General features: G+C 46.8%; 16 non-coding genes across 16 annotated transcripts; all 16 read left to right on the top strand.

Moving 5' to 3' along the window:
• The first annotated feature begins 1,195 nt into the window (after positions 1–1,195).
• On the top strand, positions 1,196–1,269 carry TRNAI-AAU (transfer RNA isoleucine (anticodon AAU)). Its single transcript has one exon. It is a non-coding gene; the product is annotated as a tRNA-Ile (tRNA).
• Positions 1,270–1,398: 129 nt separating this feature from the next.
• TRNAD-GUC (transfer RNA aspartic acid (anticodon GUC)) lies at positions 1,399–1,470 on the top strand. The gene has a single exon. It is a non-coding gene; the product is annotated as a tRNA-Asp (tRNA).
• A 1,210-nt stretch (positions 1,471–2,680) lies between these two features.
• TRNAI-AAU (transfer RNA isoleucine (anticodon AAU)) lies at positions 2,681–2,754 on the top strand. The gene has a single exon. It is a non-coding gene; the product is annotated as a tRNA-Ile (tRNA).
• Positions 2,755–2,883: 129 nt separating this feature from the next.
• TRNAD-GUC (transfer RNA aspartic acid (anticodon GUC)) lies at positions 2,884–2,955 on the top strand. The gene has a single exon. It is a non-coding gene; the product is annotated as a tRNA-Asp (tRNA).
• A 1,210-nt stretch (positions 2,956–4,165) lies between these two features.
• Positions 4,166–4,239, top strand: TRNAI-AAU (transfer RNA isoleucine (anticodon AAU)). The gene has a single exon. It is a non-coding gene; the product is annotated as a tRNA-Ile (tRNA).
• A 129-nt stretch (positions 4,240–4,368) lies between these two features.
• TRNAD-GUC (transfer RNA aspartic acid (anticodon GUC)) lies at positions 4,369–4,440 on the top strand. The gene has a single exon. It is a non-coding gene; the product is annotated as a tRNA-Asp (tRNA).
• Positions 4,441–6,512: 2,072 nt separating this feature from the next.
• On the top strand, positions 6,513–6,586 carry TRNAI-AAU (transfer RNA isoleucine (anticodon AAU)). The gene has a single exon. It is a non-coding gene; the product is annotated as a tRNA-Ile (tRNA).
• A 129-nt stretch (positions 6,587–6,715) lies between these two features.
• Positions 6,716–6,787, top strand: TRNAD-GUC (transfer RNA aspartic acid (anticodon GUC)). Its single transcript has one exon. It is a non-coding gene; the product is annotated as a tRNA-Asp (tRNA).
• A 1,582-nt stretch (positions 6,788–8,369) lies between these two features.
• Positions 8,370–8,443, top strand: TRNAI-AAU (transfer RNA isoleucine (anticodon AAU)). The gene has a single exon. It is a non-coding gene; the product is annotated as a tRNA-Ile (tRNA).
• Positions 8,444–8,572: 129 nt separating this feature from the next.
• TRNAD-GUC (transfer RNA aspartic acid (anticodon GUC)) lies at positions 8,573–8,644 on the top strand. Its single transcript has one exon. It is a non-coding gene; the product is annotated as a tRNA-Asp (tRNA).
• A 1,210-nt stretch (positions 8,645–9,854) lies between these two features.
• TRNAI-AAU (transfer RNA isoleucine (anticodon AAU)) lies at positions 9,855–9,928 on the top strand. Its single transcript has one exon. It is a non-coding gene; the product is annotated as a tRNA-Ile (tRNA).
• Positions 9,929–10,057: 129 nt separating this feature from the next.
• On the top strand, positions 10,058–10,129 carry TRNAD-GUC (transfer RNA aspartic acid (anticodon GUC)). Its single transcript has one exon. It is a non-coding gene; the product is annotated as a tRNA-Asp (tRNA).
• A 2,071-nt stretch (positions 10,130–12,200) lies between these two features.
• Positions 12,201–12,274, top strand: TRNAI-AAU (transfer RNA isoleucine (anticodon AAU)). The gene has a single exon. It is a non-coding gene; the product is annotated as a tRNA-Ile (tRNA).
• A 129-nt stretch (positions 12,275–12,403) lies between these two features.
• TRNAD-GUC (transfer RNA aspartic acid (anticodon GUC)) lies at positions 12,404–12,475 on the top strand. Its single transcript has one exon. It is a non-coding gene; the product is annotated as a tRNA-Asp (tRNA).
• A 1,184-nt stretch (positions 12,476–13,659) lies between these two features.
• TRNAD-GUC (transfer RNA aspartic acid (anticodon GUC)) lies at positions 13,660–13,731 on the top strand. Its single transcript has one exon. It is a non-coding gene; the product is annotated as a tRNA-Asp (tRNA).
• A 1,210-nt stretch (positions 13,732–14,941) lies between these two features.
• TRNAI-AAU (transfer RNA isoleucine (anticodon AAU)) lies at positions 14,942–15,015 on the top strand. The gene has a single exon. It is a non-coding gene; the product is annotated as a tRNA-Ile (tRNA).
• Positions 15,016–15,460: the final 445 nt, after the last annotated feature.

Genomic DNA, 15,460 nt, shown 5'->3' with positions numbered 1-15,460 from the left:
TCCTAGAGGGAGCGTAAGGAACCTTAAAGGTAGAAAGAAACCAAAGTCTTAAGTCTCCAGAGACTCCATGGAAATAAAGATGGAAATTTAAAAAGAGATCTACAAAAAAAGAAGCCATTAAGTTGTTGCACCGAGAGAACCCACACTTATCCTACCTCAGTTTCCTTAAGGTTTAAGCTGAAAAACTCTGTAGATATCCCCAATCCATGGAGCGAATAGGCCGAAACCACATGCCGAAAGGAGCCCGCTGAGATTGGCCAGGGAAAACAAACGTCCGTACGGGAAATGCCCACGGACAGAGCCTTATTTAATGGATTCCTGACATTAGTTTGCAGCAGAGCATAACGTAGACGTTCAGCGACTGATTTTGTCACCTGGGACCCTTTTTCCCAAAGTCATGAGTTAGAAAACTAAGGAAAAAGGAGGTAAAATCCTAGAGGGAGCGTAAGGAACCTTAAAGGTAGAAAGAAACCAAAGTCTTAAGTCTCCAGAGTCTCCATGGAAATAAAGATGGAATTTTAAAAAGAGATCTACAAAAAAAGAAGCCATTAAGTTGCTGCACAGAGAGAACCCACACTTATCCTACCTCAGTTTCCTGAAGGTTTAAGCTGAAAAACTCTGTAGATATCCCCAATCCATGGAGCGAATAGGCCGAAACCACATGCCGAAAGGAGCCCGCTGAGATTGGCCAGGGGAAACAAACGTCCGTACGGGAGATGCCCACGGCCAGAGCCTTATCCAATGGATTCCTGACATTAGTTTGCAGCACAGCATATACCAGAGTCAATAACTTGTAAAGTAGACGGTCAGCGACTGATTTCGTCACCTGGGACCTGTGTGCCCAAAGTCATGAGTTAGTTGCAGCTGAAATGCGGACTGCAGCTTTCCCTCAATCACTGGCGCTACAACAAGGCCCCGTGTAGCCCATGCCTAAGGCCTATGGCTTTTAGATTGCAAACTCTTCCAGGTGCCGTGTTATTTCCTATACTTTCTGATTCCTTCTCTTGTGGAATAAAGTTTCGAATACAGTTCCCAGTTCACAGTCAGCCCTAGCACTCGTGATGTCGCCTCTGACAAGGACAGAGAAAGAGACACCCTTCCCTTTCTCCACACTGCTATCAGTACCTATTCTAAGGACTGGGACACATGTGAGATCCCCACTGGTGTCGGCCGGGGCAGCCGACATGCGCAACATGGCCGGTTAGCTCAGCTGGTTAGAGCGTGGTGCTAATAACGCCAAGGTCGCGGGTTCGATCCCCGTACGGGCCAGTCCGTCTCCTCTTTTTTGACCGTACCAGTCTCAAACTCCTTTTTCTCCCTACTGCCTAGATCTGGTGGGTGGAAATTGCTGCTGTCTTCATTTAAGCAGGTTACCGTGATGGCAAGCACCATACCCATTCCTCGTTAGTATAGTGGTGAGTATCCCCGCCTGTCACGCGGGAGACCGGGGTTCGATTCCCCGACGGGGAGGCAATTGTTTTCTTTGTGCACCAAAGAAAACTCAGGAAAAAGGAATCCAAAGTCTTAAGTCTCCAGAGTCTCCAGAGTCTCCATGGAAATAAAGCTGGAATTTTAAAAAGAGATCTACAAAAAAAGAAGCCATTAAGTTGTTGCACAGAGAGAACCCACACTTATCCTACCTCAGTTTCCTGAAGGTTTAAGCTGAAAAACTCTGTAGATATCCCCAATCCATGGAGCGAATAGGCCGAAACCACATGCCGAAAGGAGCCCGCTGAGATTGGCCAGGGGAAACAAACGTCCGTACGGGAGATGCCCACGGACAGAGCCTTATTTAATGGATTCCTGACATTAGTTTGCAGCAGAGCATAACGTAGACGTTCAGCGACTGATTTTGTCACCTGGGACCCTTTTTCCCAAAGTCATGAGTTAGAAAACTAAGGAAAAAGGAGGTAAAATCCTAGAGGGAGCGTAAGGAACCTTAAAGGTAGAAAGAAACCAAAGTCTTAAGTCTCCAGAGACTCCATGGAAATAAAGATGGAAATTTAAAAAGAGATCTACAAAAAAAGAAGCCATTAGGTTGTTGCACCGAGAGAACCCACACTTATCCTACCTCAGTTTCCTTAAGGTTTAAGCTGAAAAACTCTGTAGATATCCCCAATCCATGGAGCGAATAGGCCGAAACCACATGCCGAAAGGAGCCCGCTGAGATTGGCCAGGGGAAACAAACGTCCGTACGGGAGATGCCCACGGCCAGAGCCTTATCCAATGGATTCCTGACATTAGTTTGCAGCACAGCATATACCAGAGTCAATAACTTGTAAAGTAGACGGTCAGCGACTGATTTCGTCACCTGGGACCTGTGTGCCCAAAGTCATGAGTTAGTTGCAGCTGAAATGCGGACTGCAGCTTTCCCTCAATCACTGGCGCTACAACAAGGCCCCGTGTAGCCCATGCCTAAGGCCTATGGCTTTTAGATTGCAAACTCTTCCAGGTGCCGTGTTATTTCCTATACTTTCTGATTCCTTCTCTTGTGGAATAAAGTTTTGAATACAGTTCCCAGTTCACAGTCAGCCCTAGCACTCGTGATGTCGCCTCTGACAAGGACAGAGAAAGAGACACCCTTCCCTTTCTCCACACTGCTATCAGTACCTATTCTAAGGACTGGGACACATGTGAGATCCCCACTGGTGTCGGCCGGGGCAGCCGACATGCGCAACATGGCCGGTTAGCTCAGCTGGTTAGAGCGTGGTGCTAATAACGCCAAGGTCGCGGGTTCGATCCCCGTACGGGCCAGTCCGTCTCCTCTTTTTTGACCGTACCAGTCTCAAACTCCTTTTTCTCCCTACTGCCTAGATCTGGTGGGTGGAAATTGCTGCTGTCTTCATTTAAGCAGGTTACCGTGATGGCAAGCACCATACCCATTCCTCGTTAGTATAGTGGTGAGTATCCCCGCCTGTCACGCGGGAGACCGGGGTTCGATTCCCCGACGGGGAGGCAATTGTTTTCTTTGTGCACCAAAGAAAACTCAGGAAAAAGGAATCCAAAGTCTTAAGTCTCCAGAGTCTCCAGAGTTTCCATGGAAATAAAGCTGGAATTTTAAAAAGAGATCTACAAAAAAAGAAGCCATTAAGTCGTTGCACAGAGAGAACCCACACTTATCCTACCTCAGTTTCCTGAAGGTTTAAGCTGAAAAACTCTGTAGATATCCCCAATCCATGGAGCGAATAGGCCGAAACCACATGCCGAAAGGAGCCCGCTGAGATTGGCCAGGGGAAACAAACGTCCGTACGGGAGATGCCCACGGACAGAGCCTTATTTAATGGATTCCTGACATTAGTTTGCAGCAGAGCATAACGTAGACGTTCAGCGACTGATTTTGTCACCTGGGACCCTTTTTCCCAAAGTCATGAGTTAGAAAACTAAGGAAAAAGGAGGTAAAATCCTAGAGGGAGCGTAAGGAACCTTAAAGGTAGAAAGAAACCAAAGTCTTAAGTCTCCAGAGACTCCATGGAAATAAAGATGGAAATTTAAAAAGAGATCTACAAAAAAAGAAGCCATTAAGTTGTTGCACCGAGAGAATCCACACTTATCCTACCTCAGTTTCCTTAAGGTTTAAGCTGAAAAACTCTGTAGATATCCCCAATCCATGGAGCGAATAGGCCGAAACCACATGCCGAAAGGAGCCCACTGAGATTGGCCAGGGGAAACAAACGTCCGTACGGGAGATGCCCACGGCCAGAGCCTTATCCAATGGATTCCTGACATTAGTTTGCAGCACAGCATATACCAGAGTCAATAACTTGTAAAGTAGACGGTCAGCGACTGATTTCGTCACCTGGGACCCGTTTGCCCAAAGTCATGAGTTAGTTGCAGCTGAAATGCGGACTGCAGCTTTCCCTCAATCACTGGCGCTACAACAAGGCCCCGTGTAGCCCATGCCTAAGGCCTATGGCTTTTAGATTGCAAACTCTTCCAGGTGCCGTGTTATTTCCTATACTTTCTGATTCCTTCTCTTGTGGAATAAAGTTTCGAATACAGTTCCCAGTTCACAGTCAGCCCTAGCACTCGTGATGTCGCCTCTGACAAGGACAGAGAAAGAGACACCCTTCCCTTTCTCCACACTGCTATCAGTACCTATTCTAAGGACTGGGACACATGTGAGATCCCCACTGGTGTCGGCCGGGGCAGCCGACATGCGCAACATGGCCGGTTAGCTCAGCTGGTTAGAGCGTGGTGCTAATAACGCCAAGGTTGCGGGTTCGATCCCCGTACGGGCCAGTCCGTCTCCTCTTTTTTGACCGTACCAGTCTCAAACTCCTTTTTCTCCCTACTGCCTAGATCTGGTGGGTGGAAATTGCTGCTGTCTTCATTTAAGCAGGTTACCGTGATGGCAAGCACCATACCCATTCCTCGTTAGTATAGTGGTGAGTATCCCCGCCTGTCACGCGGGAGACCGGGGTTCGATTCCCCGACGGGGAGGCAATTGTTTTCTTTGTGCACTAAAGAAAACTCAGGAAAAAGGAATCCAAAGTCTTAAGTCTCCAGAGTCTCCAGAGTCTCCATGGAAATAAAGATGGAATTTTAAAAAGAGATCTACAAAAAAAGAAGCCATTAAGTCGTTGCACAGAGAGAACCCACACTTATCCTACCTCAGTTTCCTGAAGGTTTAAGCTGAAAAACTCTGTAGATATCCCCAATCCATGGAGCGAATAGGCCGAAACCACATGCCGAAAGGAGCCCGCTGAGATTGGCCAGGGGAAACAAACGTCCGTACGGGAGATGCCCACGGACAGAGCCTTATTTAATGGATTCCTGACATTAGTTTGCAGCAGAGCATAACGTAGACGTTCAGCGACTGATTTTGTCACCTGGGACCCTTTTTCCCAAAGTCATGAGTTAGAAAACTAAGGAAAAAGGAGGTAAAATCCTAGAGGGAGCGTAAGGAACCTTAAAGGTAGAAAGAAACCAAAGTCTTAAGTCTCCAGAGTCTCCATGGAAATAAAGATGGAATTTTAAAAAGAGATCTACAAAAAAAGAAGCCATTAAGTTGTTGCACAGAGAGAACCCACACTTATCCTACCTCAGTTTCCTGAAGGTTTAAGCTGAAAAACTCTGTAGATATCCCCAATCCATGGAGCGAATAGGCCGAAACCACATGCCAAAAGGAGCCCGCTGAGATTGGCCAGGGGAAACAAACGTCCGTACGGGAGATGCCCACGGACAGAGCCTTATTTAATGGATTCCTGACATTAGTTTGCAGCAGAGCATAACGTAGACGTTCAGCGACTGATTTTGTCACCTGGGACCCTTTTTCCCAAAGTCATGAGTTAGAAAACTAAGGAAAAAGGAGGTAAAATCCTAGAGGGAGCGTAAGGAACCTTAAAGGTAGAAAGAAACCAAAGTCTTAAGTCTCCAGAGACTCCATGGAAATAAAGATGGACATTTAAAAAGAGATCTACAAAAAAAGAAGCCATTAAGTTGTTGCACCGAGAGAACCCACACTTATCCTACCTCAGTTTCCTTAAGGTTTAAGCTGAAAAACTCTGTAGATATCCCCAATCCATGGAGCGAATAGGCCGAAACCACATGCCGAAAGGAGCCCACTGAGATTGGCCAGGGGAAACAAACGTCCGTACGGGAGATGCCCATGGCCAGAGCCTTATCCAATGGATTCCTGACATTAGTTTGCAGCAGAGCATAACGTAGACGTTCAGCGACTGATTTTGTCACCTGGGACCCTTTTTCCCAAAGTCATGAGTTAGAAAACTAAGGAAAAAGGAGGTAAAATCCTAGAGGGAGCGTAAGGAACCTTAAAGGTAGAAAGAAACCAAAGTCTTAAGTCTCCAGAGACTCCATGGAAATAAAGATGGAAATTTAAAAAGAGATCTACAAAAAAAGAAGCCATTAAGTTGTTGCACCGAGAGAACCCACACTTATCCTACCTCAGTTTCCTTAAGGTTTAAGCTGAAAAACTCTGTAGATATCCCCAATCCATGGAGCGAATAGGCCGAAACCACATGCCGAAAGGAGCCCACTGAGATTGGCCAGGGGAAACAAACGTCCGTACGGGAAATGCCCACGGCCAGAGCCTTATCCAATGGATTCCTGACATTAGTTTGCAGCACAGCATATACCAGAGTCAATAACTTGTAAAGTAGACGGTCAGCGACTGATTTCGTCACCTGGGACCCGTTTGCCCAAAGTCATGAGTTAGTTGCAGCTGAAATGCGGACTGCAGCTTTCCCTCAATCACTGGCGCTACAACAAGGCCCCGTGTAGCCCATGCCTAAGGCCTATGGCTTTTAGATTGCAAACTCTTCCAGGTGCCGTGTTATTTCCTATACTTTCTGATTCCTTCTCTTGTGGAATAAAGTTTCGAATACAGTTCCCAGTTCACAGTCAGCCCTAGCACTCGTGATGTCGCCTCTGACAAGGACAGAGAAAGAGACACCCTTCCCTTTCTCCACACTGCTATCAGTACCTATTCTAAGGACTGGGACACATGTGAGATCCCCACTGATGTCGGCCGGGGCAGCCAACATGCGCAACATGGCCGGTTAGCTCAGCTGGTTAGAGCGTGGTGCTAATAACGCCAAGGTCGCGGGTTCGATCCCCGTACGGGCCAGTCCGTCTCCTCTTTTTTGACCGTACCAATCTCAAACTCCTTTTTCTCCCTACTGCCTAGATCTGGTGGGTGGAAATTGCTGCTGTCTTCATTTAAGCAGGTTACCGTGATGGCAAGCACCATACCCATTCCTCGTTAGTATAGTGGTGAGTATCCCCGCCTGTCACGCGGGAGACCGGGGTTCGATTCCCCGACGGGGAGGCAATTGTTTTCTTTGTGCACCAAAGAAAACTCAGGAAAAAGGAATCCAAAGTCTTAAGTCTCCAGAGTCTCCAGAGTCTCCATGGAAATAAAGATGGAATTTTAAAAAGAGATCTACAAAAAAAGAAGCCATTAAGTCGTTGCACAGAGAGAACCCACACTTATCCTACCTCAGTTTCCTGAAGGTTTAAGCTGAAAAACTCTGTAGATTGGCCAGGGGAAACAAACGTCCGTACGGGAGATGCCCACGGACAGAGCCTTATTTAATGGATTCCTGACATTAGTTTGCAGCATAGCATAACGTAGACGTTCAGCGACTGATTTTGTCACCTGGGACCCTTTTTCCCAAAGTCATGAGTTAGAAAACTAAGGAAAAAGGAGGTAAAATCCTAGAGGGAGCGTAAGGAACCTTAAAGGTAGAAAGAAACCAAAGTCTTAAGTCTCCAGAGACTCCATGGAAATAAAGATGGACATTTAAAAAGAGATCTACAAAAAAAGAAGCCATTAAGTTGTTGCACCGAGAGAACCCACACTTATCCTACCTCAGTTTCCTTAAGGTTTAAGCTGAAAAACTCTGTAGATATCCCCAATCCATGGAGCGAATAGGCCGAAACCACATGCCGAAAGGAGCCCACTGAGATTGGCCAGGGGAAACAAACGTCCGTACGGGAGATGCCCATGGCCAGAGCCTTATCCAATGGATTCCTGACATTAGTTTGCAGCAGAGCATAACGTAGACGTTCAGCGACTGATTTTGTCACCTGGGACCCTTTTTCCCAAAGTCATGAGTTAGAAAACTAAGGAAAAAGGAGGTAAAATCCTAGAGGGAGCGTAAGGAACCTTAAAGGTAGAAAGAAACCAAAGTCTTAAGTCTCCAGAGACTCCATGGAAATAAAGATGGAAATTTAAAAAGAGATCTACAAAAAAAGAAGCCATTAAGTTGTTGCACCGAGAGAACCCACACTTATCCTACCTCAGTTTCCTTAAGGTTTAAGCTGAAAAACTCTGTAGATATCCCCAATCCATGGAGCGAATAGGCCGAAACCACATGCCGAAAGGAGCCCACTGAGATTGGCCAGGGGAAACAAACGTCCGTACGGGAAATGCCCACGGCCAGAGCCTTATCCAATGGATTCCTGACATTAGTTTGCAGCACAGCATATACCAGAGTCAATAACTTGTAAAGTAGACGGTCAGCGACTGATTTCGTCACCTGGGACCCGTTTGCCCAAAGTCATGAGTTAGTTGCAGCTGAAATGCGGACTGCAGCTTTCCCTCAATCACTGGCGCTACAACAAGGCCCCGTGTAGCCCATGCCTAAGGCCTATGGCTTTTAGATTGCAAACTCTTCCAGGTGCCGTGTTATTTCCTATACTTTCTGATTCCTTCTCTTGTGGAATAAAGTTTCGAATACAGTTCCCAGTTCACAGTCAGCCCTAGCACTCGTGATGTCGCCTCTGACAAGGACAGAGAAAGAGACACCCTTCCCTTTCTCCACACTGCTATCAGTACCTATTCTAAGGACTGGGACACATGTGAGATCCCCACTGATGTCGGCCGGGGCAGCCGACATGCGCAACATGGCCGGTTAGCTCAGCTGGTTAGAGCGTGGTGCTAATAACGCCAAGGTCGCGGGTTCGATCCCCGTACGGGCCAGTCCGTCTCCTCTTTTTTGACCGTACCAGTCTCAAACTCCTTTTTCTCCCTACTGCCTAGATCTGGTGGGTGGAAATTGCTGCTGTCTTCATTTAAGCAGGTTACCGTGATGGCAAGCACCATACCCGTTCCTCGTTAGTATAGTGGTGAGTATCCCCGCCTGTCACGCGGGAGACCGGGGTTCGATTCCCCGACGGGGAGGCAATTGTTTTCTTTGTGCACCAAAGAAAACTCAGGAAAAAGGAATCCAAAGTCTTAAGTCTCCAGAGTCTCCAGAGTTTCCATGGAAATAAAGCTGGAATTTTAAAAAGAGATCTACAAAAAAAGAAGCCATTAAGTCGTTGCACAGAGAGAACCCACACTTATCCTACCTCAGTTTCCTGAAGGTTTAAGCTGAAAAACTCTGTAGATATCCCCAATCCATGGAGCGAATAGGCCGAAACCACATGCCGAAAGGAGCCCGCTGAGATTGGCCAGGGGAAACAAACGTCCGTACGGGAGATGCCCACGGACAGAGCCTTATTTAATGGATTCCTGACATTAGTTTGCAGCAGAGCATAACGTAGACGTTCAGCGACTGATTTTGTCACCTGGGACCCTTTTTCCCAAAGTCATGAGTTAGAAAACTAAGGAAAAAGGAGGTAAAATCCTAGAGGGAGCGTAAGGAACCTTAAAGGTAGAAAGAAACCAAAGTCTTAAGTCTCCAGAGACTCCATGGAAATAAAGATGGAAATTTAAAAAGAGATCTACAAAAAAAGAAGCCATTAAGTTGTTGCACCGAGAGAATCCACACTTATCCTACCTCAGTTTCCTTAAGGTTTAAGCTGAAAAACTCTGTAGATATCCCCAATCCATGGAGCGAATAGGCCGAAACCACATGCCGAAAGGAGCCCACTGAGATTGGCCAGGGGAAACAAACGTCCGTACGGGAGATGCCCACGGCCAGAGCCTTATCCAATGGATTCCTGACATTAGTTTGCAGCACAGCATATACCAGAGTCAATAACTTGTAAAGTAGACGGTCAGCGACTGATTTCGTCACCTGGGACCCGTTTGCCCAAAGTCATGAGTTAGTTGCAGCTGAAATGCGGACTGCAGCTTTCCCTCAATCACTGGCGCTACAACAAGGCCCCGTGTAGCCCATGCCTAAGGCCTATGGCTTTTAGATTGCAAACTCTTCCAGGTGCCGTGTTATTTCCTATACTTTCTGATTCCTTCTCTTGTGGAATAAAGTTTCGAATACAGTTCCCAGTTCACAGTCAGCCCTAGCACTCGTGATGTCGCCTCTGACAAGGACAGAGAAAGAGACACCCTTCCCTTTCTCCACACTGCTATCAGTACCTATTCTAAGGACTGGGACACATGTGAGATCCCCACTGGTGTCGGCCGGGGCAGCCGACATGCGCAACATGGCCGGTTAGCTCAGCTGGTTAGAGCGTGGTGCTAATAACGCCAAGGTTGCGGGTTCGATCCCCGTACGGGCCAGTCCGTCTCCTCTTTTTTGACCGTACCAGTCTCAAACTCCTTTTTCTCCCTACTGCCTAGATCTGGTGGGTGGAAATTGCTGCTGTCTTCATTTAAGCAGGTTACCGTGATGGCAAGCACCATACCCATTCCTCGTTAGTATAGTGGTGAGTATCCCCGCCTGTCACGCGGGAGACCGGGGTTCGATTCCCCGACGGGGAGGCAATTGTTTTCTTTGTGCACTAAAGAAAACTCAGGAAAAAGGAATCCAAAGTCTTAAGTCTCCAGAGTCTCCAGAGTCTCCATGGAAATAAAGATGGAATTTTAAAAAGAGATCTACAAAAAAAGAAGCCATTAAGTCGTTGCACAGAGAGAACCCACACTTATCCTACCTCAGTTTCCTGAAGGTTTAAGCTGAAAAACTCTGTAGATATCCCCAATCCATGGAGCGAATAGGCCGAAACCACATGCCGAAAGGAGCCCGCTGAGATTGGCCAGGGGAAACAAACGTCCGTACGGGAGATGCCCACGGACAGAGCCTTATTTAATGGATTCCTGACATTAGTTTGCAGCAGAGCATAACGTAGACGTTCAGCGACTGATTTTGTCACCTGGGACCCTTTTTCCCAAAGTCATGAGTTAGAAAACTAAGGAAAAAGGAGGTAAAATCCTAGAGGGAGCGTAAGGAACCTTAAAGGTAGAAAGAAACCAAAGTCTTAAGTCTCCAGAGTCTCCATGGAAATAAAGATGGAATTTTAAAAAGAGATCTACAAAAAAAGAAGCCATTAAGTTGTTGCACAGAGAGAACCCACACTTATCCTACCTCAGTTTCCTGAAGGTTTAAGCTGAAAAACTCTGTAGATATCCCCAATCCATGGAGCGAATAGGCCGAAACCACATGCCAAAAGGAGCCCGCTGAGATTGGCCAGGGGAAACAAACGTCCGTACGGGAGATGCCCACGGACAGAGCCTTATTTAATGGATTCCTGACATTAGTTTGCAGCAGAGCATAACGTAGACGTTCAGCGACTGATTTTGTCACCTGGGACCCTTTTTCCCAAAGTCATGAGTTAGAAAACTAAGGAAAAAGGAGGTAAAATCCTAGAGGGAGCGTAAGGAACCTTAAAGGTAGAAAGAAACCAAAGTCTTAAGTCTCCAGAGACTCCATGGAAATAAAGATGGACATTTAAAAAGAGATCTACAAAAAAAGAAGCCATTAAGTTGTTGCACCGAGAGAACCCACACTTATCCTACCTCAGTTTCCTTAAGGTTTAAGCTGAAAAACTCTGTAGATATCCCCAATCCATGGAGCGAATAGGCCGAAACCACATGCCGAAAGGAGCCCACTGAGATTGGCCAGGGGAAACAAACGTCCGTACGGGAGATGCCCATGGCCAGAGCCTTATCCAATGGATTCCTGACATTAGTTTGCAGCAGAGCATAACGTAGACGTTCAGCGACTGATTTTGTCACCTGGGACCCTTTTTCCCAAAGTCATGAGTTAGAAAACTAAGGAAAAAGGAGGTAAAATCCTAGAGGGAGCGTAAGGAACCTTAAAGGTAGAAAGAAACCAAAGTCTTAAGTCTCCAGAGACTCCATGGAAATAAAGATGGAATTTAAAAAGAGATCTACAAAAAAAGAAGCCATTAAGTTGTTGCACCGAGAGAACCCACACTTATCCTACCTCAGTTTCCTTAAGGTTTAAGCTGAAAAACTCTGTAGATATCCCCAATCCATGGAGCGAATAGGCCGAAACCACATGCCGAAAGGAGCCCACTGAGATTGGCCAGGGGAAACAAACGTCCGTACGGGAAATGCCCACGGCCAGAGCCTTATCCAATGGATTCCTGACATTAGTTTGCAGCACAGCATATACCAGAGTCAATAACTTGTAAAGTAGACGGTCAGCGACTGATTTCGTCACCTGGGACCCGTTTGCCCAAAGTCATGAGTTAGTTGCAGCTGAAATGCGGACTGCAGCTTTCCCTCAATCACTGGCGCTACAACAAGGCCCCGTGTAGCCCATGCCTAAGGCCTATGGCTTTTAGATTGCAAACTCTTCCAGGTGCCGTGTTATTTCCTATACTTTCTGATTCCTTCTCTTGTGGAATAAAGTTTCGAATACAGTTCCCAGTTCACAGTCAGCCCTAGCACTCGTGATGTCGCCTCTGACAAGGACAGAGAAAGAGACACCCTTCCCTTTCTCCACACTGCTATCAGTACCTATTCTAAGGACTGGGACACATGTGAGATCCCCACTGATGTCGGCCGGGGCAGCCGACATGCGCAACATGGCCGGTTAGCTCAGCTGGTTAGAGCGTGGTGCTAATAACGCCAAGGTCGCGGGTTCGATCCCCGTACGGGCCAGTCCGTCTCCTCTTTTTTGACCGTACCAATCTCAAACTCCTTTTTCTCCCTACTGCCTAGATCTGGTGGGTGGAAATTGCTGCTGTCTTCATTTAAGCAGGTTACCGTGATGGCAAGCACCATACCCATTCCTCGTTAGTATAGTGGTGAGTATCCCCGCCTGTCACGCGGGAGACCGGGGTTCGATTCCCCGACGGGGAGGCAATTGTTTTCTTTGTGCACCAAAGAAAACTCAGGAAAAAGGAATCCAAAGTCTTAAGTCTCCAGAGTCTCCAGAGTCTCCATGGAAATAAAGATGGAATTTTAAAAAGAGATCTACAAAAAAAGAAGCCATTAAGTCGTTGCACAGAGAGAACCCACACTTATCCTACCTCAGTTTCCTGAAGGTTTAAGCTGAAAAACTCTGTAGATTGGCCAGGGGAAACAAACATCCGTACGGGAGATGCCCACGGACAGAGCCTTATTTAATGGATTCCTGACATTAGTTTGCAGCATAGCATAACGTAGACGTTCAGCGACTGATTTTGTCACCTGGGACCCTTTTTCCCAAAGTCATGAGTTAGAAAACTAAGGAAAAAGGAGGTAAAATCCTAGAGGGAGCGTAAGGAACCTTAAAGGTAGAAAGAAACCAAAGTCTTAAGTCTCCAGAGACTCCATGGAAATAAAGATGGAAATTTAAAAAGAGATCTACAAAAAAAGAAGCCATTAGGTTGTTGCACCGAGAGAACCCACACTTATCCTACCTCAGTTTCCTTAAGGTTTAAGCTGAAAAACTCTGTAGATATCCCCAATCCATGGAGCGAATAGGCCGAAACCACATGCCGAAAGGAGCCCGCTGAGATTGGCCAGGGGAAACAAACGTCCGTACGGGAGATGCCCACGGCCAGAGCCTTATCCAATGGATTCCTGACATTAGTTTGCAGCACAGCATATACCAGAGTCAATAACTTGTAAAGTAGACGGTCAGCGACTGATTTCGTCACCTGGGACCTGTGTGCCCAAAGTCATGAGTTAGTTGCAGCTGAAATGCGGACTGCAGCTTTCCCTCAATCACTGGCGCTACAACAAGGCCCCGTGTAGCCCATGCCTAAGGCCTATGGCTTTTAGATTGCAAACTCTTCCAGGTGCCGTGTTATTTCCTATACTTTCTGATTCCTTCTCTTGTGGAATAAAGTTTCGAATACAGTTCCCAGTTCACAGTCAGCCCTAGCACTCGTGATGTCGCCTCTGACAAGGACAGAGAAAGAGACACCCTTCCCTTTCTCCTCTTTTTTGACCGTACCAGTCTCAAACTCCTTTTTCTCCCTACTGCCTAGATCTGGTGGGTGGATATTGCTGCTGTCTTCATTTAAGCAGGTTACCGTGATGGCAAGCACCATACCCATTCCTCGTTAGTATAGTGGTGAGTATCCCCGCCTGTCACGCGGGAGACCGGGGTTCGATTCCCCGACGGGGAGGCAATTGTTTTCTTTGTGCACCAAAGAAAACTCAGGAAAAAGGAATCCAAAGTCTTAAGTCTCCAGAGTCTCCAGAGTCTCCATGGAAATAAAGATGGAATTTTAAAAAGAGATCTACAAAAAAAGAAGCCATTAAGTCGTTGCACAGAGAGAACCCACACTTATCCTACCTCAGTTTCCTGAAGGTTTAAGCTGAAAAACTCTGTAGATATCCCCAATCCATGGAGCGAATAGGCCGAAACCACATGCCGAAAGGAGCCCACTGAGATTGGCCAGGGGAAACAAACGTCCGTACGGGAGATGCCCATGGCCAGAGCCTTATCCAATGGATTCCTGACATTAGTTTGCAGCAGAGCATAACGTAGACGTTCAGCGACTGATTTTGTCACCTGGGACCCTTTTTCCCAAAGTCATGAGTTAGAAAACTAAGGAAAAAGGAGGTAAAATCCTAGAGGGAGCGTAAGGAACCTTAAAGGTAGAAAGAAACCAAAGTCTTAAGTCTCCAGAGACTCCATGGAAATAAAGATGGAAATTTAAAAAGAGATCTACAAAAAAAGAAGCCATTAAGTTGTTGCACCGAGAGAACCCACACTTATCCTACCTCAGTTTCCTTAAGGTTTAAGCTGAAAAACTCTGTAGATATCCCCAATCCATGGAGCGAATAGGCCGAAACCACATGCCGAAAGGAGCCCACTGAGATTGGCCAGGGGAAACAAACGTCCGTACGGGAAATGCCCACGGCCAGAGCCTTATCCAATGGATTCCTGACATTAGTTTGCAGCACAGCATATACCAGAGTCAATAACTTGTAAAGTAGATGGTCAGCGACTGATTTCGTCACCTGGGACCCGTTTGCCCAAAGTCATGAGTTAGTTGCAGCTGAAATGCGGACTGCAGCTTTCCCTCAATCACTGGCGCTACAACAAGGCCCCGTGTAGCCCATGCCTAAGGCCTATGGCTTTTAGATTGCAAACTCTTCCAGGTGCCGTGTTATTTCCTATACTTTCTGATTCCTTCTCTTGTGGAATAAAGTTTCGAATACAGTTCCCAGTTCACAGTCAGCCCTAGCACTCGTGATGTCGCCTCTGACAAGGACAGAGAAAGAGACACCCTTCCCTTTCTCCACACTGCTATCAGTACCTATTCTAAGGACTGGGACACATGTGAGATCCCCACTGATGTCGGCCGGGGCAGCCGACATGCGCAACATGGCCGGTTAGCTCAGCTGGTTAGAGCGTGGTGCTAATAACGCCAAGGTCGCGGGTTCGATCCCCGTACGGGCCAGTCCGTCTCCTCTTTTTTGACCGTACCAATCTCAAACTCCTTTTTCTCCCTACTGCCTAGATCTGGTGGGTGGAAATTGCTGCTGTCTTCATTTAAGCAGGTTACCGTGATGGCAAGCACCATACCCATTCCTCGTTAGTATAGTGGTGAGTATCCCCGCCTGTCTTGCGGGAGACCGGGGTTCGATTCCCTGACGGGGAGGCAATTGTTTTCTTTGTGCACCAAAGAAAACTCAGGAAAAAGGAATCCAAAGTCTTAAGTCTCCAGAGTCTCCAGAGTCTCCATGGAAATAAAGATGGAATTTTAAAAAGAGATCTACAAAAAAAGAAGCCATTAAGTCGTTGCACAGAGAGAACCCACACTTATCCTACCTCAGTTTCCTGAAGGTTTAAGCTGAAAAACTCTGTAGATATCCCCAATCCATGGAGCGAATAGGCCGAAACCA

Source organism: Hyla sarda, unplaced genomic scaffold (assembly GCF_029499605.1).
Source record: "Hyla sarda isolate aHylSar1 unplaced genomic scaffold, aHylSar1.hap1 scaffold_884, whole genome shotgun sequence".
Lineage (NCBI taxonomy): Eukaryota > Metazoa > Chordata > Amphibia > Anura > Hylidae > Hyla > Hyla sarda.
Note: the sequence above shows the minus strand (reverse complement) of the source record. Positions and strands in the feature narration are given on the sequence as shown.